Source organism: Canis lupus, chromosome 1, assembly GCF_003254725.2.
Source record: "Canis lupus dingo isolate Sandy chromosome 1, ASM325472v2, whole genome shotgun sequence".
Lineage (NCBI taxonomy): Eukaryota > Metazoa > Chordata > Mammalia > Carnivora > Canidae > Canis > Canis lupus.
In genome coordinates this window covers 72,241,854-72,269,474 of record NC_064243.1, presented here as the reverse complement: position 1 = coordinate 72,269,474, position 27,621 = coordinate 72,241,854, and the positions used below count along the sequence as shown (strand labels likewise).

General features: G+C 43.8%; 1 pseudogene; it reads right to left on the bottom strand.

Annotated features, from left to right (window-relative positions):
* The window catches only part of LOC112643496 (tyrosine-protein phosphatase non-receptor type 2-like), a 38,396-nt pseudogene extending 11,116 nt beyond the window's left edge, over nucleotides 1–27,280 (bottom strand).
* Between the last annotated feature and the right edge of the window lie 341 nt (nucleotides 27,281–27,621).

The window sequence follows — 27,621 nt, the reverse complement described above, 5'->3', positions numbered from 1 at the left end:
GTAGCTCTGTGCTCTCTTTCTTCAGCATTAACCTAAAACCTTTGGCAGTTTCTCATTTTGTGGTTCCCCGGGTAGTGAGGTTTCCATGTAGCCACTCCATCTCTGGGATAGAGGGAGACTGAGAAACTACAGCAGCCTCCCCTCCTCCAGATTTCATCAGGAAAGAGAAGTCCTGAACAACACGAAATAAAAGGCATTCTGACCAAAGCTACTAGTGCCTCTATTACGGATCCACTCTCTGTCACCTGGCTCAGCCTAGCTCACTTGATTGTGACCTATTGTCTGCTCTCAATGTTCAAGTAAGGTGACTCCTTGACCCTGCTGCTGCATGCCCAGTGAGTCCCTGTAGTGATCTCACTATTAACCTTTGCAGGTCCTTCTGTGTTCACAGAGAAAGCAAGGGCTGATATTCAACCTGAGAGGATAGGCAGTGGCATTTGGTACAGACTTTGAAGTTTTAATCAAACATCATCATCACCTTCAAGTTTTTTTTTTCTCAGGGGGTAAAATATTCTTGTGAACAGAATCCATCTCCCATCCACCTATAAATGAGACAGCAAAATGTCTAGGATCATAAATGACATCAATTATACAAACTCTCCTATTTTAGGTCCAGTGCAATAGCATGGTTACGCCAGGCTCCTTTTCACCTCCTGATGGACATTTAGATCACCTTTGTTTATTTATCCTCTGCAACACTGCAGTGAACATCTTTGCGTGTGTATCTTTGTGGATGTATGCAAATATCATTGAAAATGTATTCTACAGTGGAACTATTTGCTGAAAGCATATTCCAATGTGCACTCCCAGCTGTAGTAACTGAGAATGTCCATTTCCTCACAACTTGTAAGCCAGCTTATTTGCATATCTTTGGAAAATGTTCTAATTTCAACTTTATTATTATAAAATCCAAGTATTGTTATGTTCCCCATCATGTTCACCATTATCATATTCATTAGCATAAATAGCTGATGTAAACAGCGTTTACGGTGTATTGAGAATTTGGGTTGACTTAATTCAATTCACTCCTCACAACAGCCATATGACGTAAGAATTACTCATCCATTGTACAATTGAAAACCCAAGTGTGAGTAACTTGTGTGCCCTCAGACATGTAAGTTGAGTTCTCTGTGTTTCTACTCTTCCAATAGAAAAATGGAAATAATACTATCTTCCTCATCTACTACATGGGGCTGTGTTACACACATTAAGGACTATATATCTGCCAGATACTTTATGGCATCTGTGATTTGTTCTGGTGACAACGTGAGACATGACATGTTCACAAGTTTACATGTGGAGGAAGGATGGCAGAAGAGAAAGCCTAATAGGACACAAGGTCTGGGGACTGAAATGCGGCTAGACCACCATCAGGCTGTGTGATCATAAGTCCTGTTTTCTTTCTCTGGGCCTCCATATCAGCATTTATAAACCACAGAGTATAATAACAGGAAGGACTTGGACTAGGCGGAATCCAATCTTTTCAGGGCTAAAATGTCTAAAATGATGAGTTTCCTTAAATTAAATATTTTTTCTTTTTCAATGTCAGCTTTATTGAGGTATTATAAGTAATAAAATTTACCAATTTTATTTTTTTTAATTTATTTAAGATTTTTTATTTATTTATTCATGAGAGACACACAGAGAGAGAGTGGCAGAGACACAAGCAGAGGGAGAAGCAGGCTCCAGCAGGGAGCCCAACGTGGGACTCGATCCCAGGACCCCCAGGATCATACCCCAGGCCGAAGGCGGCGCTAAACCACTGTGCCACCCGGGCTGCCCAAATTTACCAATTTTAATGTAAAGTGATGAGTTTTGACAAATGCATCTAGTGGTATAACCATCACATCACTCCACAAAGTTCCCTCCTGCCCCTTGTTGCCAGGCCACAAACTAGAAGTCTGGCTCCTGGCAACTGCAGATCTGCCTTCTGTCAGAAGAACTTCATGTAAGTGGACTCATACCGTCTGCATTCTTTTGAACCTGCCTTCTTTCATTTAGCACAATGTTTTTGAGATTCATATTTTTGACTATTAGTGCTTTTTATTATAATTTGATATTGGCTATTGGTATTTCTTTTAAGCTATACTGTTTATGTCCTTTGCCCATTTTCTATCAGTCACTGATTTTTTTTTTTTTTGAGAGAAAAAGAGACTTCAAGAGTGAGGGGCAGGGGAGGGGATAGTGGGCAGAGGGAAAGAGAAAGAGAATCTTTGGCAGGCTCCATGCCCAGAGCATAGCCTGATGTGGGGCTTGATCCCATGACCCTGAGATCATGACTTGAGCTGAAATCAAGAGTGAGATGCTTAACTGACTGAGCCATCCAGGTGCCCCTGATATTTTCATTATACATTTATAGAAACACTTTTTTTTAAGTCAGGGAATAATATACAGAGGTTGACTGTATTTTTTTCTAAAGGTGCTTGAGTGTCTTTTCCACGAAAGGGCCCACTTGGAGCAAGCAATGGTCATTAGTGCTGCCATTCTTTCTTCCTCTGCTCCCTGCAGGTGCTTCCTCCTTTCCACCTGCCAGCTTTCCACACATGCTGGCCTGTTTCTCACAGTGCGCAGTGGGAAGGTGGGATCTTGGGGTGGGGGGAGGAGAAGACTGAGCATCTGCTTCTACCCCTGCTCCTTGGTGTCCATCTGAGGATGGGGTGCTGGGGGATTCCTGGCAGCAGAGGTACAGCCCCTGCCCTGTTTCTGGTCCCTGAGCCTGTACCCCAGCCCCAGGACCAGAGACCCTCCATGAACAAAGCTTGGATTTGCTTGGACCTGCAACCAAGGCCCCTTATAATCCTATGCACTAGGATGTACCAAGGGGTGGAGAAGGGACTGTCACCTTCATCTTATTCTGCCTCATTACCTTCCATAAACATTCAGGAACCCTCCACAGGGTGGGATGTTCTCCACAATGACCACTTCCAAATCCTTGGTGAAAAGGGAACTCTGTATAGGTCTATAGGTCCCTGTATAGGTCTATGGGACTGAGGGACCAAAGGATTATGGGAAGTCACAGGGACAGACAAGGTCACTCCAGCGTTAGGGGCTGCCTGGATGCCCATGTCTTCTCTTCCTGAGGCTGCACTATCCCGTTAGGGTGTTGGGAAGAGTGCATATCTGCTGCCCCACACTGGGCAGCTAGAAGAGCAAGCCTTGATCAACTGCATTGGGACAGATGTGTCCCTGGCTTTCCAGGGAGATCTTGTAGCCCCCAGGCATTAGGTTCCTTTGGGTGACATCATATGGCACCACTTCGGGTGCACTGCCAGGTAAGTGGGGTCTCCTGTATCAGCCTCATAGCGGCTTTACTCATAGTAACTCCCAACTAGAAACAGATGGAGAGGTGTGTGTCCACAGGAGAATGGATAAACACACTGTAGTATGTTTATATTTAAAAATTGAATAGAACAATCTATCTCTACATACGAAACCAAGGAAGAATCTTAAAAATACTGTATCAAACAAAAGAAAGAACATGAAAAAAACCGTAAGTCTCTTAGATGGAGTTCAAACAGGCAAAATTAGGGCAGCCCTGGTGGCCTTTGGCCTGGGGTGTGGTCCTGGAGACCCGAGATCAAGTCCCGGGTCAGGGTCCCTGCATGGAGCCTGCTTCTCCCTCTGCCTGTGTCTCTGCCTCTCTCTCTCTCTCTGTGTGTGTGTCTATCATGGATAAATAAATAAAATCTTTTAAAAAACCAGGCAAAATTAAACTATAGTGATAAGTGTCAGAACAGTGGTTATTTGTAGGGGAAGTATTGACTGGAAAGGGGGTACAAGAGAACTTTCTAGAAGGATGGGGATTTTTTTTATATCTTGATGTGGAAGATAGGTCCATGGATGTATACATCTATCAAAACTTAACCTATACACTTAACTCTGTTAGTTTTACTCTACGCAAATAATACCAACTCAATAAAAACTGTTAGCATAAAATTGTGAAGATGAAGCTGAAAAAAAAGTTACATTGTTAAAAAGTGGTTATCTGTGTCAGGACATTGAGCAGATTCCTGACTTTTTTTCTGAAAAACAAACAGTCAAAGCTTCTGTGGAAAGTAGTCAAGAATCTTTCTATTGGCCCTAGAGCCGTGCCCCATGTAAGACTACTACCTGTGTTTGTTGATGTGGTGGAAAGAAGAGGTGACAGCGGGGCTCCCTCTGAAGGGCAGCTGCGAAGGGAAAGCCTCACCTCTGGGTCAGCAGCGCCTGCAGCCTGGCTTCATCCCAAGGAGCCAACGGAGCAGCCCGAACGCGGGATGAGCTGCGAGGAAACCCAGTCGCCCATCGCCCATCGCCCATCGGAGCCTTACTTTCTTCTTCTGTAAATTACTCTAAAGCACTCAGCTGACGCGGGATTTAAATACCATTCTGTCATTAAAGCCACGGAGAACCATTAGTTACTGATGTCACATTTTATTTGTAACCCAATAAAAATTTCCCCCAGATCCTTAGTCTGCGTTTCTAAAGCAGAGCATTAGGGTATGTCTCAGGAGGCTAAGCTGTCTGCACCTGCTGGGAAGGAGAAGAGGGTGAGATGCAGGAACCCACTTTCCTTCAGGGGAAAGAAAAGCTGCTTTTTCTTTTGTATTTGACTTTTCTGTTTGGAAAACCAGTTTCTCTGCTCTCCTGTGAGGGACCTCATCTCTCCTAAGCTATATGCTCCAGGTCATTCCATAGAAAATAAAACCTCTGCAATAGTGCTTGCTTTCAAGGATTTACAATATGTTTATGCATCTCGGGGAAATCTTTCTTTTAAAAATTTACTACTGTAGTCAACCATTTATTAGGATAGTCATCTGGTTCAGTACTCCAAATTATGGAGACTAGGAGTCCTTTAAAAATTCACACTTTTAAATTTTATGTTACATTCTTTAGTTTCCAAATATTTCACATTTTCTGGGTAGCACCAGAATGATCCATCAATAGAAGAAAAAATAATCATTTCCAGGCCATTTAACAGAAAGTAGAAGAGATGTTCATAGTGACCACCTGTGACATCACTCTAGCAGGCAATGTCCCTCTAACCTCTATGCAGTATAGGCAGGAAATGTTTTATTTTGCATGGTGTAAAGCCATAGCAACTGCTTTCTAATTAATTGTCCATGACTATTGAGCTGCTTAGTCTTTCACAGTGTTAGCATTGGGCTCCTTGCCCTTTTATCCCATTCTGAAGGAGGACCATCACCATCATCAGAATCTTTGTGTCTCGGTATTCTCACTGCTGGTGCTGAATGGCATTTCCAGGTTCATGTCTTACTCCCTGCAATGAACAGTACACTCTAGGCATGCCATTCTGATGACCTGCTGTTGCTCCGAGGAGCTCTCCTGTGCTCAGTGCCTCTACCAAGCAATGCTTGCCACCTTCTTTCCCATTTCACTGCTTTAAATATCTGGTGAAATCTTGCTCTTCCCTCTAGTTCCCTATTAAAAGCCAGTAAATGGATTTCCTCTGTTTCCATAGCATCTGGACCTTCAAGTTCTCAGAGTGTCTGTTACAGTGTTTTATAATGTTTTGGTAATCTTGCCAGGCTTAGCTCCTCAAAGTTATGTTCATGTCTACTACACCATTGAACCCATTATCTCAATGACTGGGTCAGCAGGTGCTTGATTAATGAGTAAGGTCACGTGCTGCACTAAAAATATGGGCAGCAGAGCCAAATGATGACTTCTAATTGCTTTAGATTTTGACATTTCTTCAAATTTGCAGAGTACATCCATGCATAAAGTTGCTTTCATTTTGGTCACATTATAAATGAGTAAATGGAGCTGGAATATACACATTTACGTTTACATGTTTTTCTGTTTCTTTTTCTAACTAATAAGCTGTGATAATTCATCCAAGAAAGGTGGATTTTCCTTCTATGCTATATATGAAGAAAGAATTTTATGGGATGCCTGGGTGGCTCAGTGCTTGAGCATCTGCCTTCGGCCCAGGGAGTGATCCTAGAGTCCTGGGATCGAGTCCCACATTGGGCTCCTGGCATGGAGCCTGTTTCTCCCTCTGCCTATATCTCTGCCTCCCTCTCGGTGTCTCTCATGAATAAATAAATAAATAATGTTTTTTAAAAATAGAATTTTATGAATAAATTAATGTTCAAGCAAGTGCAGAGAATGTTTTAAATTATTTAGTACAGAAAATGCTTGTTGCAATGTCCACAATAGCCAAACTGTGGAAGGAGCCTCGATGTCCTTCAACAGATGAATGGATAAAGAAGATATGGTCTATATATACAATGGAATATTACTCGGCCATCAGAAGGGATGAATACCCATGATGCTTTGATGTGGATGGAACTGGAGGGTATTCTGCTGAGTGAAATAAGTCAATCGGAGAAGGACCATCATCATATGGTTTCACTCATATGTGGAATATGAGAAATGGTGAAAGGGATTATAAAGGAAAGGAGGGGAACTGAGTGGGAAAATCAGAGAGGGTGACAAACCATGAGAGACTCCTAACTCTGGGAAATGAACAAAGGGTTGAGGAATCTGACACCAAAAGGAAAAGCAAGAAAAGCAAAAACAAATAAGTGGAGTTCACCAAACTGAAAAGCTTCTGCACACCAAAAAAAAAAAAAAAAAAAAAAAAAACCCATTAACAAAATGAAAAGGAAACCTGAATGGAAGAAAATATTTGCTAATCATGCATCTGATAAGGGTTTAAAATCTAAAACACTAAAGAACTCACAGAATTCAATACCAAATATTTTAAAAAGATTTTAAAAAGGTCAGAATACCTGAGTAGACATTTTTCCAAAAAAAGACAGATGGCCGACAAGCTCGAGAAAAGATGCTCATCATCATTAATCACCAGGAAAAGCAATAAAAATCACAGTAAGATGTGACTTCATACTTGTTAGAATGGCTATTATCAAAAAGACAAGAAATAAAAAGCATGGCAAGGATGTGGAGGGAAGAATGCCCTTGTGCACTGTTGGTGGGAATGCACACTGGTGCAGCCACTATGAAAAATAGTACTGAGGTTCCCCCAAAGTTAAAAATAGAACTACCATAACATTCAGAAATCCCATTTCTGGTTGTTTATTCAAATAAATTAGAAACACTAACTCGAAAAGATACATGCACCATATATTCATTGCAGTATTACTTCAACAAGCCAAGATATAGAAATAACCTAAGTGTTGCTCAATGAATGAATCCATAAAGATGTGGCATCTATATATGCAATGGAATATTACTCAGCCATAAAAAAGAATGGAATTTTGCCATTTCTGACTATGGATGGACCTTGAGGTCATTATCCCAAGTAAAACTAGACAGAGAAAGGTAAGTACCATATGATCTCTCCTATACGTGGAATCAAAACAGAAAACAAAAACAAAAATCAAGCAAACAAACACAAAAAACAAACTAAGCTTATAGATACAGGTAGAAGATCGGTAGTTGCCAGACATAGGAACTGTGTGGTTGGGAAATGGGTAAGGGGTCCAAAGGTAAAGAATCTTCCAAAGAAAACAGGAAGCTTGAAAGGAAAAGCTGTTGATTCCTCCCACTAGCTTACCTTCTGTTCCACCTTCAGCTCCAATTCCAACAGTAGCCTGTGGCACAGAATTTAGTGCTTCTCACCTTACAGGTAAAAGGATGGACAGAATCCGCAACATCTTCAATTATCAGAAAGGGTGCACAGAAAGGGTATTTCTTAACAAGGTTTGATTTTCTTCCCTCTGTTTGCAGACGGGCTGGCATGAAGAGTAATTTCTCTGTAAGAGAAGCGCGTTTCTTGCTGGAGCTTAGTGCAGGAGGCAAGGAGGAGCCACCACATCCTACGCTCTGTAGTTTTGTTGCCAAGTTTCCTACTATTCCAGCCTGGTTAGGCATGGTCTATATGGCTAGCTACAACAGGCGCCGGGTCAACCTCCTCGTAGCAGACGTTTCCAACTTCTGAGCTTACTCAGTAAGGAGAGAGATGCCCTCACTGCATCTACCCTCCCACAGCCCTGCCAATGCCACAATTTATAGACTTTTATTTATAATATCCTATTTCCAAGTACTGGTTTCTCTATTAGATAGAAGTCTTGCAGGCTCAAGTGACAGAAATCTAACTCAATGTGCTTTAAATAGTTTACTGTCCTGCATGTGAAACAGGGTAGTTTTGCTTGAAGCACAGCTGGATTCCATCAGAAGCTTCCATTGGATGTAGATGTGGGGCACATGGCCGTGAGCAGTGTCGCCAACCCCGTGTGCATTCCTTCCCCCGTGCCCTCTAGTTCCTGGCTGATGGCTTCGCCCTCAGACTTCTCATATTCACTCTTGGCAATTACAGACCAATCTATTTCTAAAGATGCTATCCTCAGAAAAGACCGAGGACGCTTTTGAATAGCACAGACAGTATTGGGATCGTTCCATTGGCTCTAATGGGCCTGTGGCAGGGGCTGGTTTTAAATCATCTCTGGGAATGTAGATGGAGGAGCAGGTTTCCTTGGTAATCTTGCAGGCTCAGTCCTGGAGACAGATTTGGTCGGGGACACCTGAAACACTCTCAGCAGGGGTGGTGGTGGGTTGTTGAAAAGGAACAAAAGGTGTCATTGCTGGATCATAGGGTAATTAAATGTTTCCTTTTATGAGAAATTGCTACACTACAAAGTATGACAAGATCATTTGGTAAAAGGACTACATGGGGCGCGCCTGGGATCTATACTGGCTGTGAGTGGTGACCTTGCTCTCTGGGAGACCCGGGCTCGCTGGCTGGCACGTGCAGTGGGCAGGGCTGACAGGACACAGGGCCTAGAGGTCACCGCGAGATCCGCTGAAGCCCACAGCAGTTTCTCCAGGCAGGTGAGAGAGGCCCGGCGAGAGGAGAGTGCAGATTCGGGCAGATTGCCCCTTCCTGGGTAAGGACCTTGGACTCCACTTGCTTTTCCTGGTTCCAGTTTTCTTATTCTGTGAAAGAGGAAGGAGAAACTTGTTCTGAGGGGTAAGCATTGCTAATGCACACAAAACATTGGCATTGGCTCTGGGAAAGTTCCCCACAAATGCAAATTAATCTAAACATGGTGGTGGCTGATGAGTTTTGGGATGAACACAGAGCAGAGAACCATGGGCTGTTTGCTGTAGACTAAAGGTTCATGTCCCCCATCGATTCATGTGTTAAAATCCTAACTCCCAAGGTGATGGTATTAGGAGCTGGGGTGTTTGTGGGCGATTGGAGCCCACAGGGTGAGACTAGTGCCCTTAAAATGAGACCCCAGGGAGCTCCTTTACCATCTCTGCCACGTGAGGACACAGCGAAGAGATGGCCATCTATGAAGCAGGAAATGGACCCTCATCAGACACTGAAATTTGCTGGTGCCTTGATCTTGGGCTTCCAGCCTCCAGAACTCCGAGAAATAAATTTTGTTATGTACAAGATCCCATCAACGTTATGCTGTTGTAGCAGCTGGAACAGACTAAATCAGCATTTATGCATGGCTGAGACCTGAGTTCTAAATTCACACATGGAAGTCTCTGTAGGGTTGGGTGGACAGATGTTTCTCTTCTGGGTTTTCTTTCAAAGTCCAATGAAAGGGGCACCTGGGCGGCTCAGTGGTTGAGGGTCTGCCTTTGGCTCAGGTCATGATCCCACTGGGAGTCTGCTTCTCCCTCTGCCTATGTCTCTGCCTCTGTCTCTGTGTCTCTCATGAATAAATAAATAAAATCTTTAAAAAATTTTTTAAAAGCCCAAGAAAGGGGAATCCCTGGGTGGCTCAGCAGTTTGGTGTTTGCCTTTGGCCTAGGGCGTGATCCTGGAGACCCAGGATGGAGTCCCACGTCGGGCTCCCTGCATGGAGCCTGTTTCTCCCTCTGCCTGTGTCTCTGCCTCTCTCTCTGTCTCTCTCTGTGTCTTTCATGAATAAATAAATAAAATCTTAAAAAAAAAAAAAGCCCAAGAAAAAGGATTGGTTAGCCTGAGAACTGGAGATGACTATTCTCTACTTGACAGGGTAGAAGTAAAAGGTAATTGAAGTGACTCTGGATAAGAAGACTTTATTTAGAGTAACGGAGAAATTACTGGAAAATAAAAATACCATCTACAATGTCTCAACCTTCTTCCTATGTAATTCATTGCATAAAGAAGAAATTTAATTGCATGATTTCTTTTTTATGTATATCAGATGAAATTTTATATGCCACTTTTTTCCTTTTTTTTCAGAGGGAGAAGCAGGCTCCATGCAGGGAGCCCGACATGGGACTCGATCCCAGGACTCCAGGATCACGCCCCGGGCTGAAGGCGGTGCTAAACCGCTGAGCTACCCGGGCTGCCCAGTATCTGAAATTCTACCACAGGGGCATATCTACTGGAGGATATTTGGCCTGTCTTCAGATTGTGGTTTTTTTTTTCCTATTAAAAGTATTGTACAAACATTTCTGTACATTTGTGTGGATATTTCTTTAGATTCTCTGGAAACTTACTACATCCATTAGTATGGCCATTAAAACTTTTATAGAGATTTCCTTTAAAATTTTTTTAAAAATTTGTTTTGAGAGAGAGAGAGAGAGAGAGAGAGAGAGAGAGAAAGAGCAGTGTAGGGCAGAGAGAGAAAGAGAGAGAGAATTTCAAGCAGACTCCCTGCTGAGTGTGGAACCCTACCTGGGGCTCTATCCCATGATCCATGAGATCACGACATAAGCCAAAATCAAGAGTTACATGCTTCTTTTTTTTTTTTTTTAAGATTTTATTTATTCATGAGAGACAGAGAGAGAGAGGCAGAGACACAGGCAGAGGGAGAAGCAGGCTCCATGCAGGGAGTCCCATGCGGGACTTGATCCTGGGTCTCCAGGATCTGGCCCTGGGGTGAAGGCAGCACTAAACCACTGAGCCAACTGGGCCGCCCAAGAGTTACATGCTTAATCAACTGAGCCATCCAGGCACCTCTATAGATATTTTCAAATACCCTACAAAAAAACTAAGTCAACTTATACTCGCTCATTGTATGAGAGTTCCCTCCACCCACACACCCATTTTAGCCCCACTGGATGCATTAGTTGAAAACTTACAGATTCAAATTGTTATGGGGAGTTCTCTATGTTAGAAGTCAATTTATTACAACAATATTTGCTTTTGTCTTTAATATTAAGAAATAGTTTAGTATTGTCTGTACTAATCTCTGGTGGGTAATAAAAATGGAATCAGTTTTTTCCAAGAGTAGCTGTGTACACACCAGTCTAGGTAAATAGAAAGCAAGCTTTCCCCCTTTTCTGCTCTACCTCTCTTTTATTATATATACAGCTTTAATGAGGACCAGTTCTTAAACACTCTCAAGAAAATATTAACTGACATCATTCCTCCCAATATCCCAACCTTGATTTTTTTCTGAACACAAATATATAATTGGCTATCTTGTATTAAACCCCTAGTGATATATCCAGGAATCAGATTGTTAACAATAACTCTACCTCTACAGGCAGCAACAAGAGTCACGTGAAGACTGTGTCACCACCAGGTGCCTGTCACACAGGCTCAGTCTCCTTCCCTAATACTGTTAATGGAGCCTACAGTGAATGAGGGGGCCTGGGGACAGTCAGCTGGGTCAATAAGAGACCAAGGGGCTAGAATGATGGCATAGTCCCTAGATCCATTTCTCCTGCAGGTTTATAACATCAGAAGAATCTGTCTGTTCCTGTTGAAAGCATTTGTGAGGTCATGTGTCTCTGATTCCAAATGTTTGCCCTGGGGCAGGAGTGCAGTCTACAAAATGAGGCAAGAGAGTAAAAATGGAAAGCTGCTGAAGGCTGTGCAGATGAACAAGGTTAGAGCCAAATAGCATTGGGTCCTGAAGATTTGAGACAAGATTTGTCCTGTGTACAAACATTATATGTTCTCATTCATTTGGGGAATATAAATAATAGTGAAAGGGAATATAAGGGAAGGGAGAAGAAATGTGTGGGAAATATCAGAAAGGGAGACAGAACGTAAAGACTGCTAACTCTGGGAAACGAACTAGGGGTGGTAGAAGGGGAGGAGGGCGGGGGGTGGGAGTGAATGGGTGACGGGCACTGGGGGTTATTCTGTATGTTAGTAAATTGAACACCAATAAAAAATAAATTAAAAAAAAAAAGATTTGTCCTGTGTATCATATGCCTGATAGATGAATCCTGAACGTTAACAGTCTTTAGAGCAGGACTTCTTAATCTGATGCCCATTTATTTCTTGGGTTCATGGATAGACTTCAGGCAGCCTTTTTTTGGGGTTCTCCAAAGAAATATAACCAACAGGATGTATATAGAGAGAATGAGATTTATGATAAGGAATTGGTTCACATGCTTGTGAAGGCTGAGAAGTCCCAAGACCTGCAGTCAACAAGTCAACAAGCTGGAGACACAAAAGAAACCCAAGGGGTAGTTCACTCCCGCTGGGAAGACCTGAGTACCAGGTGTTGCTATGATGAAGGTGGTAAGAACAAGAAGCATAAATATCACTAGTGGATTACTGGGTGTAATGGGGGTGGGGACACTCCCACTTCCACCCCTTAATGCTTAAACCTTTGAATTCTGGCTATCAGAGAAATAGCACCATATCGCGTGCTGATTCAGTCCACATCAGCCTCTTAGGGAACCTTGCCTCAGTCCTGCGAGATCTTGCCACCAAGCTGGCATTGTAACCGAGTCTTCAAAAGGCCATTCCACCATTCTATCAAGTCAGCTGTTAGGGATGTGAGGGAACATGATAAAACCAGTGCATTCCATGAGCATGGGACAATGGTTGTACTTCCCTGGCTGTGAAGTGAGGTCCCTGAACATAGCAATGCTGTATAGGATGCCATAATCCTGGACAAAACATTTTGTAGCAAATGGATGGTAATTCTGGCAAGAGCGTTATATGTAGGGAAGGCAAATCTGTATCCAGACTGTCCATTTCAGGAAGAACAAAAGGCTTCCCCCTCCATGATGGAAATGGTCCAAGGTAATCCACCTGCCACTAGGAGCTGGCTGATGGCCCTGGAGAGTGGTGTCACAGCAGGGATGCAGTGTTGGTCTTTGCTGCGGGCAGACGGGGCACGCAACAGTGGCCACTGCCGCGTTACCTTTGCGAATGAAAGTCTCTGTTGGTGAGCCCATGCACAACCTCCATCCCTCCCCCCGGCCACTTTTTCCATGAGCCCATCAAGCCGTGGGAGAGGTGGCTGTGGAAAGAGGCTGATTGCTATGCACAGAATAGGTGATTCTACCCACTTGATTCTTCAAATCCTCCTCTGCTGAGCTCGCTCTTTGGTGAGTATTCACACAGGACACAAGTATCTTCACACTTTCTGCCCATTCAGAAAGGTTTTTTTCACCTCCTTTCCTCAACAATTTCCTTGGAACTACTTTCCAGTCATGGTCCTTCCAAGTCTTTAGTCATCCTGCCAAACCACGGGACACAGATGGTGAATTAGAATATAATAACATGTTTGGCTCTACCTCCTTCCCAGCAAAGGGAATCACCAGGTGTATAACTAGAAGTTCTGCCCCTGGGGAGAATCTCTCTTCTCCGCTGTCTTTTAGAGATGTCCCAGACAGGACCGTAGGGCTGCAGCTGGCCACTTTCACCTGAACCCTGCCCATTGTGCAGAACCACCTGACACCAGGCCTGAGTCTCATCTTTCTCTGTCAGTAGACTGTAGAGAACTCCCAGTGAGGCCATAGGAGGAGGCTGCGTGAGAGAGGTCAGGGGTGGGGGCCATGGGCATTTGGGCGGCCCCCTAGGGTGAACCACTCCTGCCTTCAGGGCCTGCTTGGGCCTAATTGTGCACATACCACTGCCATCTGATGAAGGAGTGTCGCTGTGCATGTCCGACTTTATGGCTTGGTGCACCAGATAACATCCACACTTGATGGGCAGTCCTGGTCCCACTGCAACCTGATTACCTGGGGATAAATGTTCAGTCTGAACTAAGGCTAGGAGCAGGCCAAGACCTCTTTCTCAAAAGGAGAGTACAGCTTTCCTCCAAATCCTCCATGTCTGTGCTGTGACTTAACTATAGGGACCTGTCAAACACCCCAATCTGCCACTGCCACTTCCAGCACCACTGAATGTGACCCAAGTGGTAGAGCAGCCACACCACTATTGCAATTGTTGCAGAGATTTCTTTTTTTTTTCTTTTTTTTTTTATAAATTTTTATTTATTTATGATAGTCACACACAGATAGAGAGAGAGAGGCAGAGACAGAGGCAGAGGGAGAAGCAGGCTCCATGCACCGGGAGCCCGACGTGGGATTTGATCCCAGGTCTCCAGGATCACGCCCTGGGCCAAAGGCAGGCGCCAAACCGCTGCGCCACCCAGGGATCCCTGTTGCAGAGATTTCTATTGTTTCCAAACCTCACTCAAAACCACCAGTGTTTTCAGTTTCTCAGTAAATAGGCAACACATGACATCCACAGGAGAAATATGTTGTTTCCCAAATCTGAAGATGACAAAACCCAAACAAAGCCTTGTACCTCTGTTTTGGTTTGTGAGGGTGCCAGATGCAATGCCATATCCTTCTTAGAAGAGGTCTCTGGACCAGCCCCACACCATCCCTAGAAATTTCACAGAAATAGAAGGTCCTTGAATTTTTGTCTGATTTATTTCTCACCCTCTAACACAAAAATGTCTTACCAAGTCTAGAGTCATTGCTATTTCTTGCTCCCCAGATCCAATCAGCATAATGTCATCAATGTAATAAATCACTGTGATATCTTCGGGAAGGGAGGGGCAATCATGATCCCTGTGAAGTAAGTTATGACCCGGGGCTGGAGAGTTGATACATCCCTGACATAGACCAGGGAAGGTGTGCTGCTGGCCTTACCAGCTGAAAGCAAGCTGCTTCTGGTTGGTCTTCTAGCAGAGATGGAGAAAAAAGCATTTGGCCAGATCCAAGCTATATATCAGTACCAGGGGATACATTAATTTGCGGAAGCAATGCAACGATATCGGGTCCAACACTGCAACTCAAGTGACCACCTGCTTTGGCTTATGATGATCCACTGTCACTCCAGGATCGATCTGTCTTCTGCACAGGCCAAATAGGACAGGTGAATGGGGATTAAGTGATAACCACCACTCCTGTGTCTTTCAAGTCTTTGATGGTGGCACCAACCTCTGCAACCTCTCCAGGAATGTGGCATTGCTTCTGGTTTACTACTTCCTATAGAAGTAGTTCTAGTGGCTTCTACTTGACTTTATCACCACACCACTTCGCAGATCAAGGAAGCAAAATGAGGAGTCTGCCAAACACAGGGCTCAATATATACATCCCAATTATGCTTTCCAGAAGTGAGGAAATGACCACAGGATGGGTTAGAGGATCCACAGACCCACTGGGAGATGGCTTAGTGCTAAAGTCCCATTGGTCACCTGAGTTCCCTAAACCTACACCTGGACTGGTGGCCCACAGTGATGTTTTGGGTCTCCTGGAATTGGTGTTGCTGAAGAGTGAGGGTGCAGTAGTCCCTGAAATGTGTGATCATTTCCAATGCAGTTACCCTGGTCAAAGCCAAAAGTATCTTCGGGAGAGGCTGGATAGACTAATAGGAAAAGTTTTTGCTAGTGAGCCAGGGTCCTTCCTCAAGGGGAACTGGAATTCCCTTTTTTAAAAAAAGATTTTGTTTATTTATTCATGAGACACACACACACACACACACACACACACACACAGAGAGGCAGAGACACAGGCAGAGGTAGAAGCAGCCTCCATGCAGGGAGCCCGACGTGGGACTCAATCCCCGGTCTCCAGGATCAGGCCCTGGGCTGAAAGTGGCACTAAACCACTGAGCCACCCGGGCTGCTCTGGAATTCCCTTTATACAAGGATCCTGGGTCTGTAAACTGGCTCAAGTCTGGGAATTGATTAAGCGGTGCTGTTCTCTTTTATGTTTCAGATTGGACTTTTGTTCTCTTGACCTGGAATTTTCTGCTTAGTAAGAATTTAGCAGGCTTCCTATTTATTTCACATCTGAGAACACTGTGATAAGCTAGCCAAAGTGACAGGTCTGCGTGAGTCAGTTCTGATGGCCGCTTTGACTCTGCTGTCCATTACAGTGCCCATGCCCTCCCTGCCTGCCTTGGGCGGTTGAGTGCTGCCCCTTGGCCCCTCACAAATTCATTTCTCACAAGATTGGTACAAAACATGTCTTTTGCATCCTCCCAGTGTGGGTGAGAATGTCTTAAGGGACAAGTCCATTCTAACATTTCAATCCTGCTCAGCTGTGAATCCCCTCCTCTACATTAACCCAGGGCAAGACTGGCATTTCCAACTCATTCACGATGGGCCAACTTTTGGTCCATGTTTCACAACCAACCAACTAAACAAACTATTAGATCTGTTCTTACTTCCCAAGCTGCAACATTAAATGCAAAACCACTTCTCAGGGAGCCCATATCAACAAATTTATCCTAATTCAAGTTTATGTTCTTCTCCCTACTGTCTCACACCCTTAATATCTATTCTCATACATGTTCCCAGAGCTGTTTGTAGAAGTTAGAAAACTCAAGTAGACCCTTTAAAGTGTAGTGCACCCCCTCATGGGTCTCACTCTGTACCTGACCTTTAGGGACTTGCTGAGAACTGAGTTTCACTATAGCAATGAAGGTCCTGTCTTTGTCTGCTTAGGCTTCTATAGCAAATACCATAGATTGAGTGGCTTAAACAAAAGAAATTTATTCTCACAATTCTAGGGGCTGGAAGTTTAAGATCAAGGGGACAGTTGATTAGGTTTCTGGTGAGAGATTCCTTCCTTTTTTTTTTTTTTTTTTTTTTAATTTCCCAAGGGGGCCCCGGGTGGCTCAGCAGTTTGGCTCCGGCCTTTGGCCCAGGGCACGTTCCTGGAGACCCGGGATCGAGTCCCACGTCGGGCTCCCTGCATGGAGCCGGCCTTTCCCTCTGTCTGTGTCTCTGCCTCTCTCTCTTTCTATGTCTATCATGAATAAATAAATAAAATCTTTAAAAACAATTTCTCACATTTATATTGTTGCATCATATATTCAAGTGCATACCATATCAAATAGCCATTTATTTTAAGATAATTAGTTTTCCTTTTTATTTTTTTTAAGATTTATTTATTCATGAGAGACACAGAGAGAGAGGCGGGGAGACACAGGCAGAGAGAGAAGCAGGCTCCTCGCAGGGAGTCCGATGCAGGACTCGATTCCAGATCCTGGGGTTAGGCCCTGAGCCAAAGGCAGATGCTCAACTGCTGAGCCACTCAGGTGTCCCTGCTTCCTGTCTTGTACATACATGGCCACCTTCCTGTTGTGTCTTAAAAATAGACTGTATGTGCATGGGGGGAGGACATAGATCAGTTTCTCTGTATCTCTTATAATGCTACTAATCTTATTAGATAACAAACCCACACTTATGATCTCATTCAACATTAATTATCTCTTAAAAGCTCTGTATCCAAACACAGTCACTCTGAGTGTTGGACCTTTAACACTGAATTGTGGGTGGTACACAATTCATGACAGAGGCTATGAATTTATAAATGGAAAAGAATATCTTTATTTTTTTCTACATGTTGGCCAAAATTTGCATTCCCTTCAAGTCTGTATGTCACTAACTGACCAGGATAATATTAGCAGTACTCATGACTAGTCATCATGAGAAATCAGATGCTTCATATCACATTACAATTGGTTCATACATCCTAGAAAACTGTTTACACTTGTCACTATTTCAAAATTACAGCACTTAGAGCATCCACCACTGGAGGGACACATATTATCATGTTATGAATATATTTGTATTTTCATAAATGTACTTCAATATCTAATCACCTTGTAATTTCATGTACTTTATTGCAAGCATTTAAAAGCATTATCATGATACAGGATCTGTGGGCATCATCAGATTGCCAGAGGTGCCAGGCCTGAATGTCACCTGTTACAGGCAAACTCAGGTTTTGGGGCTTTGGGCTGTACTCCACTGGTTATTAGTTATTCAGAATCACCGAGAATTGGCTCAGAAGTGAGGTGTGGAAGCTCAGCTGACATTTAGAGCAGGAAGTCCCTTGAGAAAAAAGGATTTTAGCGAACAAGGCTTCTAAATACAAATTTGTAGGGCACTATGCATGATGGCCAGTACAGCACAACCATGGCCAAGAATTCTGCAATTATGTACAGGATTATTGAAGCCTTGAAAATGAGGGTAATATTACCAATCTTTGCTAGAATTATTAGAATTTGCAACCACTTTTTCTAATAGAATCATGCTCTAGGGCATTGTTTTTACACTGATCTCATGTAAATGGAAACTTGTTCAAAAATAAACAAGTTTATTTCATGGATTCTAAATCAAAGGTTAACAATTTTTCTCTTTTGAACAGATACTTCTCAAAAGTACCACTAAATACATGAAAGGTACCCAACATCATTAGTCATTAAAGATATACATTCTGAAACCACAATGAGACCCCTTGATCCACCTCCTAAGATAGTTCACTGAGCAAACATCCCTACCACGTAGCTACTACTATTATTCTTAATGATGCTCTGGAATTTATGAGGGCCCTTAAAACATCAAAACATCCTTGTGGTGATCATACTTTTTGATTTATCACTGAAGATTATAGAATTATCAGAAAACAGAAAAAGCATAGAACATGTAATAAGGCCTTGAGGTCTGGGGAGGGCTGAGCACCTGAGGTCACAGGACCCGGCAGAGATGGACAGATGATTAGGAACCTGAGACCACAATACTCAGCTGGAACCATCCCAACACGCTGCCTCAGGGGTGCTGTGTGCTCAAGGCTGGATGGAGAGTCAAGGACTAAGGTGACCATGGAGTGACTCCACCAAACCAGCTTCCAGCATCATGGTTTTCTGCCCTGCGTCTTTCTGCTTCTCAAGCCCTCAAATGTGCACGATGCACTGAAATAGGTCATCTGTGGACAGAATGTTGGCAAAACGCAACGCTGTGTCCAGGCCTCACCTTGGTGAAATTTGCTGATCTGTGATATATTGGGGAATCTGGTGTCCTTCCCCCTCTTCGCTTGCACATTCTCAGAAAACTGAGCCAAAAGCTCAGTTGTAGACTTTGTAGACATCCAGTGGGTTCACTCTCCAAATGATCCTGGCAAATTGGACTTGCCAGAAGACATGACTGAAGGATTACTTTGAAATTTCAATCTCTGTGTCCTGGACAAATACGGAATCTAACGGAAATGCAGTGATTTGTTGTAAAAGTGAAGAGTGTGAATCTCTCACTAGCAAGTGGAACAATTAATCAAACCAGTTACCTGGCTCATGAGCAACAATGTCATACATTCCTATGTCATTGCTCCTGGGGATGGCACAATAATGCATCATTGCCCTGACTTGTCTCCTCCTTTTCGAGCTTTCATGAACAACTTAGCAGTGGCTGTTTTCTAGGAGTCTCAGAGGTACGTTGAACATTGCCATTCCAGCAGTTTCTTCTGTTACTCTTGTTAGTTAAAAAAAAAAAAAAACAAAAACAAAAAAAAACAAGTAATCATTATGAAAACCTTAGAAAGTACAGATAAGCAAGAATGGAAAAAACATGCAGCCGAAATCCCAGTCAACTTCCTTGTGGCCTCTTGAAGCCCGTAGACAACTGGGATATAGTCACAAACACTGTGCTTTGGGTGGTGGCCTTTGTGCACCATAACACCCTTACCCCGTGTTCCGGATGAATGAACCGACGTTGGGAGAGGTCTGCAGCTCCTCTGGGCTGGGAAGCAGGCAGCCAGGATTGGATCTCAGGAGCTGTTACTCCAGACAAGGCAGCACGCACGGCTGGGCCAGACCAGGGATGGAAGGCTGGCCACCAGTAAGGATCATTAAAGAGAATTGCCAAGAACTACAGTCAGCGCTTCATGCTACAGTCCTGGGAACAGCAATCAAGGGACCACACTCCTCCCTGCCCCCCCCACACACACACACAAGGTCCTTACCCTAGGTACTGTCCCTAACCCTCTGCTACTGTGCCTACTTGAACGTTTCTGGGAAGTGTCTCCTGGGGTTGTGACTGTCAGTGACTTCTGGGGAGATCCTCTCTTCTCCCTGTAGGAACCACTACCCTCCTTCCTAGAAGAAGACCCCTTAATCTTGAGATAATTTTCTAGAGCAGATCCTGGGCTACAGTTGTCAGAGGTGAAGGGAAACCGTGTTTAGATGCTGAGGGGGCCTCTACCCACCTGCAGACCTGGGTCATGTGTGAGGCAAGGGGAGTGGTACTTTTTGAAATGTCAGTGTTCATTTCCTGTTTGTGTCCCACTTCTAGGGACATGTCCCCTTCTCCACCAAGGACATCCTTGTCCCATGGACAATCAGGATTCAACGACAGGAATGCAAAGAGGAGAAAGAGTCACTGTTCAGCACTTGGCATTCCAGGAATTAGAATTCTTGAGTTGCAAGGACGCTGAGAGCCAAACTTTTAAAGGAAAAAAAAAAATTTCTTAATCCCAGGGAGGGAGAATTCCTCCTATAAAGTCACTGTGATCGAGGAGTGAAGGGTACCTTGCCTAGTGGAGCAAGAGAAGGGAGAAGAGACTCACCATCACTGGGAGAAGGAGCAGGGGTTTCTGAAAGCCTGAGGGCTGTAACCCTTCTGCACTCATGCTGTGGGAGCCTGGTCTACAGAGGGTGGCCTCTGGGAGATCCCCAGGCACAGCCATTGGCAAGGATGTGGGCAGGTTCCACCTCCTGGGATTGTAAGGGCTGCAAACAGAGGTTGTTTATAAAACCCCAGGACCCTTGCACAGCCATGGGGAGAAGGAGAGCCTCCAGGAATGAAAGAGACTAGATTTTGCACAGGTGGCTCTCAGCCACATTTATTTTAAGAAGAATAAAGGACCATGATAATTCTCCACGGCGTGGAGAGTAATTATGCCCTAAGTCTGGGTTACAGTCACTGATCCTGGAGTCCTGGATCGAGTCCCACATCGGGCTCCCTGCTTGGGGCCTGCTTCTCCCCCTGTGTCTCTGCCAATCTCTCTATGTGTCTCTCATGAATTAGTAAATATAATCTTAAAGAAAAAAAGAGAAAATGCCAGAGTCTCTCTTATAGGTTAGGACGTTTTGGCTGCATCAGGCAGGTGCAGTCACCTATTAAATCCTCAGTCCTGGCTGGATCTCCTTCTCCACCCCCTCTCTCCTCCACCTGACAGGTGTGCATTCCTACTGCAAAGGGGAGCTCCTGCAGGTAGAAGCACCACAATTTGCAGAGTCCACCTCCTTCCCCGGAGTCCCCAGTCCATCAGGGAGCCTGACCCCTCCTCCAGCCCAGTCTCACCCAGGTGGCCCTCCTAACCTGCCCATTTCTCACTCTCCCTTAGGTTTCACCAATGGGTGGACAGGGCTTCTGGTTTGCTTTGGGGTGAATTAGTGAACTTGTCAGACATCACACCCCACCCAGGGATTCATGCCAAACTGCCTGGATTCTTACTGACACGACAAGACAAGGCCTCAGGTCAGCGGTTCCCCAACCTCACTGCACACTGGAACCCCTGGGGTCTTTAAGAACCCCTGCTGCCTGCACGTGCCCACCCCCTCCTGGACACTCTGCCTCCCTCAGGCTGCTGGCCTCCCAGACATTGTGGTGGTCAGCGTGCTCAGGTGATCCAGCAGGCAGCAAGGTTCGGGAACCACTGTCCTAGTTGGAAGAAATCTGAGCCTTGACTAATACTGTCTGCCTTTGGGGATCTCCTGGCCACAGCATTTCTCTCGGAGACCCCAGATCTGCACGTGACACAGGCAGAGGACATCAGTGACAAAGGTTACCTCCCATCAAGCCTCTGCAAGGATGAGAAAACCACCATCAACCAAATGCCCTCTGTTTGCCCAGCACTTTACAGTTTGCAAAAAACACTTTGTCCAAAGAGACACTACTCAGGCTCCCAGTAGAAACGCCTGATGGATGTATCTTGCAAGAATTTGCTTTGGCCAAGTTCAAAAAGGGTGTTGCCTGTGTTCTCCCCTAGGATTTTGATGGAATCTTGTCTCACATTTAGATCTTTCATCCATTATGGGTTTATCTTTGTGTAATGGTGTAAGAGAATGGTCTAGTTTCATTCTTCTGCATGTGGATGTCCAGTTTTCCCAGCACCATTTATTGAAGAGATTGTCTTTTTTCCAGTGGATAGTCTTTCCTCCTTTGTCGAATATTAGTTGACCATAGAGTTGAGGGTCCACTTCTGGATTCTCTATTCTGTTCCACTGATCTATGTGTCTGTTTTTGTGCCAGTACCACACTGTCTTGATGACCACAGCTTTGTAGTACAACCTGAAATATGGCATTGTGATGCCCCCAGCTCTGGTTTTCTTTTTTAATATTCCCCTGGCTATTCAGGGTTTTTTTCTTTTTTTTTTTTCAGGGTTTTTTTCTGATTCCACACAAATCTTAAGATGATTTGTTCCAACTCTCTGAAGAGAGTCCATGGTATTTTGATAGGGATTGCATTAAACGTGTAAATTGCCCTGGGTAACATTGACATTTTCATGATATTAATTCTTCCAATCCATGAGCAGGGAATATTTTTCCATCTCTTTGTGTCTTCCTCAATTTCTTTCAGAAGTGTTCTGTAGTTTTTAGGGTATAGATCCTTTACCTCTTTGGTTAGGTTTATTCCTAGGTATCTTATGCTTTTGGGTGCAATTGTAAATGGGATTGACTCCTTATTTTCTCTTTCTTCAGTCTCATTGTTAGTGTATAGAAATGCCACTGACTTCTGGGCATTGATTTTGTATCCTGCCACATTGCCGAATTGCTGTATGAGTTTTGGCAATCTTGGGGTGGAGTCTTTTGGGTTTTCTATGTACAGTAACATGTCATCTGCAAAAAGGGAGAGTTTGACTTCTTCTTTGCCAATTTGAATGTCTTTTATTTCTTTTTGTTGCCTGATTGCTGAGGCTAGGACTTCCAGTACTATGTTGAATAGCAGTGGTGAGAGTGGACATCCCTGTCGTGTTCCTGATCTTAGGGGAAAGGCTCCCAGTGTTTCCCCACTGAGGATGATATTTGCTGTGGACTTTTTGTAGATGACTTTTAAGATGCTGAGGAATGTTCCCTCTATCCCTACACTCCGAAGAGTTTTGATCAGGAATGGATGCTGTATTTTGTCAAATGCTTTCTCTGCATGTATTGAGAGGATCATATGGTTCTTGGTTTTCTCTTGTTGATATGATCTATCACATTGATTGCTTTACTAGTGTTGAACCAGCCTTGCATCCTGGGGATAAATCCCACTTGGTCATGGTGAATAATCTTCATAATGTACTGTTGGATCCTATTGGCTAGTATCTTGTTGAGAATTTTTTGCATCTGTGTTAATCAGGGATATTGGTCTATAATTCTCCTTTTTGGTGGGGTCTTTGTCTGGTTTTGGAATTAAGGTGATGCTGGCCTCATAGAACGAAGTATTATTTATTATTATTGGAAGTACTCCATCTCTTTCCATCTTTCCCAACAGCTTTAGTAGAATAGGTATTGTTTCTTCTTTAAATGTTTGATAGAATTCCCCTGGGAAGCCAGATAGCCCTGGACTTTTGTGTCTTGGGAGGTTTTTGATGACTGCTTCAATTTCCTCTCTGCTTATTGGCCTGTTTTCTATTTCTTCCTGTTCCAGTTTTGGTAGTTTGTGCTTTTCCAGAAATGCGCCCATTTCTTCTAGATTGCCTGATTTATTGGCATATAGCTGTTCATTGTAAGTTTTTAAAATCGTTTGTAGTTCCTTGGTATTAGTGGTGATCTCTCCTTTTTCATTCGTGATTTTATTAATTTGAGTCTTTTCTCTTTTGTTTTTAATAAGGCTGGCTAATGGTATATCTATCTTATTAATTCTTTCAAAGAACCAACTCCTGGTTTTGTTGATCTGTTCCACAGTTCTTTGGGTCTCTATTTCATTGAGTTCTGCTCGAAGGCAAGGGAAACAAAAGCAAAAATGAAGTATTGGGGCTTAATCAAGATAAAAAGCTTCTGCACAGCAAAAGAAACAGTCAACGAAACTAAAAGACAACCTGCAGAATGGGAGAAGATATTTGCAAATGACATATCAGATAAAGGGCTAGTATCCAAGATCTGTAAATAACTTATTAAACTCAAAAACAATCCAATCATGAAATGGGCAAAAGACATGAACAGAAATGTCACAGAGGAAGACATACACATGGCCAACAAGCACATGAGAAAATGCTCCACATCACTGCCATCAGGGAAATACACATCAAAACCACAATGAGATACCACCTCACACCAGTGAGAATGGGGACAATTAACAAGACAGGAAACAACAAATGTTGGAGAGGATGTGGAGAAAGGGGAACCCTCTTGCACTGTTGGTGGAATGTGACCTGGTGCAGCTACTCTGGAAAACTGTGTAGAGGTTCCTCAAAGAGTTAAAAATAGACCTGCCCTAAAACCCAGCAATTGCACTGCTGGGGATCTACCCCAAAGATACAGATGCAGTGAAACGCCAGGACACCTGCACCCCGATGTTTATAGCAGCAATGTCTACAATGGCCAAACTGTGGAAGGAGCCTCGGTGTACATCAAAAGATGAGTGGATAAAGAAGCTGTGGTCTATGTATACAATGGAATATTACTCAGCCATTAGGAACAACAAATACCCACCATTTGCTTCCACGCGATGGAACTGGAGGGTATTATGCTGAGTGAAGTAAGTCAGTTAGAGAAGGACGAACATTATATGGTCTCATTCATTTGGGGAATATAAAAAATAGTAAAAGGGAATAAAGGGGAAGGAGAGAAAATGAGTGAAAATATCAGAAGGGTGACAAAACATGAGAGACACCTAAGTCTGGGAAACGAAAAAGGGGTAGTGGAAGGGGAGGTGGGCGGGGGGTGGGGTGACTGGGTGACGGGCACTGGGAGGGCACTTGGTAGGATGAGCATGGGTGTTATGCTATATGTTGGGAAATTGAACTCCAATAAAAAAATGATGATGTTGGAAACTAAAAAAAAAAAAAAGAAGAAGAAAAGAAGGAAGAAAAAGAAAGAAGAAAGAAGAAAGAAAAGAAAGAAAGAAAGAAAGAAAGAAAGAAAGAAAGAAAGAAAGAAAGAAGAAAAAGAAAGAAAGAAAGAAGAAAGAAAGAAAGAAGAAAGAAAGAAAGAAAGAAAGAAAGAAAGAAAGAAAGAAAGAAAGAAGAAAGAAAGAAAGAAAGAAAGAAGAAAGAAAGAAAGAAAGAAAGAAAGAAAGAAAGAAAGAAAGAAAGAAAGAAAGAAAAAGAAAGAAAGGAAAGAAAGAAAGAAAGAAGAAAGAAAGAAAGAAAGAAAGAAAGAAAGAAAGAAAGAAAGAAAGAAAGAAAGAAAGAGAAAGAAAGAAAGGCCAGCCGGGAGAGTGGAGAGTTTGACCTTTGGAGTCAGAAGGACGAGGTGTAAGGCCTGAGTCTACCCCTCCCCAGCTTTGAGTCAGTCACGGCCTCCTGGCATCTGGCTCCTCCAACTGCAAGGCGAAACGGGTGCCCTCACCACACAGGGTCTTGAGCAGATTAGAGAAAACCAAACATAAGAACCAGCAAAGCACCAGGCGTGGAAAAGCAAGCAGCAGGAATTATGAATAGTGTGCTGAGAATTTCCCAAACTCCCTGGTCTTCTGTCCAAGAGGGAACAGGGTCGGAGCTGGATGTTTGCATTCTGGCCTTGCCCTCCCCTGTGCCCTGGAGCCAGGTGCCGACTCCCTGGTAGCTTGTCACGAGGAGCCAGCAGCACCTGCAGAGAAGGCCACGACAATGGATTTATTAGTAATTCTAACTCTGTCACTGGAGGAAAACACCAGAATAAAATTTATATTTTGGGGTGTGTGGGACTTCCTGTCCTTGCTGGACATGAGGACCCTAAGCAGCTCAGGTCCTAGCCTCCCCTCCCACATCCACTGTGAAATCAAAAACTGTCTTTACACATTTCCTGACAGCCCTGGGGGGAGCCACCTGCCCTGAGACCCCCTCATGTGGATCCTAAACACATCCCTGGGGAGAAGCCTGTATCTGCACAGCAGGGGGGTGGCCTTAGATTGCCTTGTCATGCCCTAGGATTGCCAGTGGGCCAGATTAGCAACAGAAATGCCCCCTTGTTTGCATGTCTAATTTTTTGATGAGCCTAGGGACATGTTTTTAAAGAAAGTTTTGCTGGGGAGCCATGGGCTTCCTGTTCCAGAAATATCATGACAGTCCTCTTGTTGACGTGCAGGGGGCAGCAGAGCACAGGCTGGAGCTGAGTGGGGGTCCTGGGGTCCTTAGCACACATTTATGTATTTATATTATTTTTTATATTTTTATTATTTATAAATATATATTGTTAACATATATTCATATATATAGAAAAAAGAAGAAGGAATTCCTCTCTATGGATTTCATGGCCAGTGCTGTTTTCATGGAAAGACACCTCCTGTTGCTCTTGTGTCGACGTCTGTGTGCTTGTCCACGTGGCACCTGCAGACTGTCCCCCTGCATCATATCCCCACCATCTCAGGTAGAAGGTGACACAGCTGTAGGGAAGGGAGGCCTGTGGGGGGACTCAGAAGACCTCCGACTCATGGTCTGTGGCAGTCTGTTGTCATTTGTGCTTAGCAGAGGATTTTCACCTGTAAATCCTGGTTCAGTAACTCCTATCTGTCAAGTCTAACAAAGAGGATAAGAAGCAAGATTTCCTGCAGTGATTTTAAATTGTGATAGATCTATAAGCTGATATGAGGGAACGTGTCCTCATTCTTCTGTCCTGCGAAGCATGGAATTTTAATGTTCGATCATCTATCACTTGTCGATCCACATGCAGTAAGTGCATACATGTATATTAATAGAGTTATTTTTCCTTAATCTGTAAGATATAGTCAATAAGGCTTTCCTTTTCTTTTTTGTTTTTTTCTTTTTATTTTTTAAAAACATTCCTTGTTTCATTAGTTTGTTGGACTAATTAAATTCAAAAGGAATCCTTTTCCTCTGTTTCATTTTCATCCATCAGTACCCACAGAGCAGGGCAAACCAAACAGAGGCCTAGAAAGTCAGGGAACCTAAACTCCCACGTGGAAACACCCAGCTTCCTGGGGTGGGGGGTGTTATTACTAAAATTGTGGATGGTATAGGGAAGTGGGAAGAGCCCAAATGGTTTTCACATTTGTTCTCACTTGAGGAAAGGTGTCCCTTCCATTGTCCTTGCGTGTCCCACACATACATGGAATCCTTGGGTCCCGCCCAGGCACACGGGGAGCTTTCTCTGTCTTGCACAGGGGTGCGGGGAGCAACCCACAGGAGGGAGAGAAAACCTACCTCAGAAGATGCAGAGCCCCTGCCCTTCCCTCGAGACAGAGCCCCCGGCTGCAGGCCATCGCCAGAAATGCCAGCTCTGACCTGCATGGTAGCGCTGAGTGACAAAACCTGCATTTAGTAAAATCTCAAGACAGTTTTGGAAAAAGAAGAAAAAAGATGAGAAGGAAAAAGAGTGAAATGGTAATGGTGATTTTCTCTGTGGAGCTGGGAATGCAGTTCATTTCTGTTTTGCCCAAATCACCCACAGTAATCTATGATATTATGATGAGAAAAAGAAATAGAAGTGAAACAAAGCTAAAAGCTACACATAGTCATGCCTGGAAAGGGCGGCACTGAGACTGAGGCAGTGGTTGCCACTGTTGTCTTGCGTCACTTCACTTCACTAAATGGTCCTGATGGTCACCTCACTCTCCCCTGCTTCAAAGAGA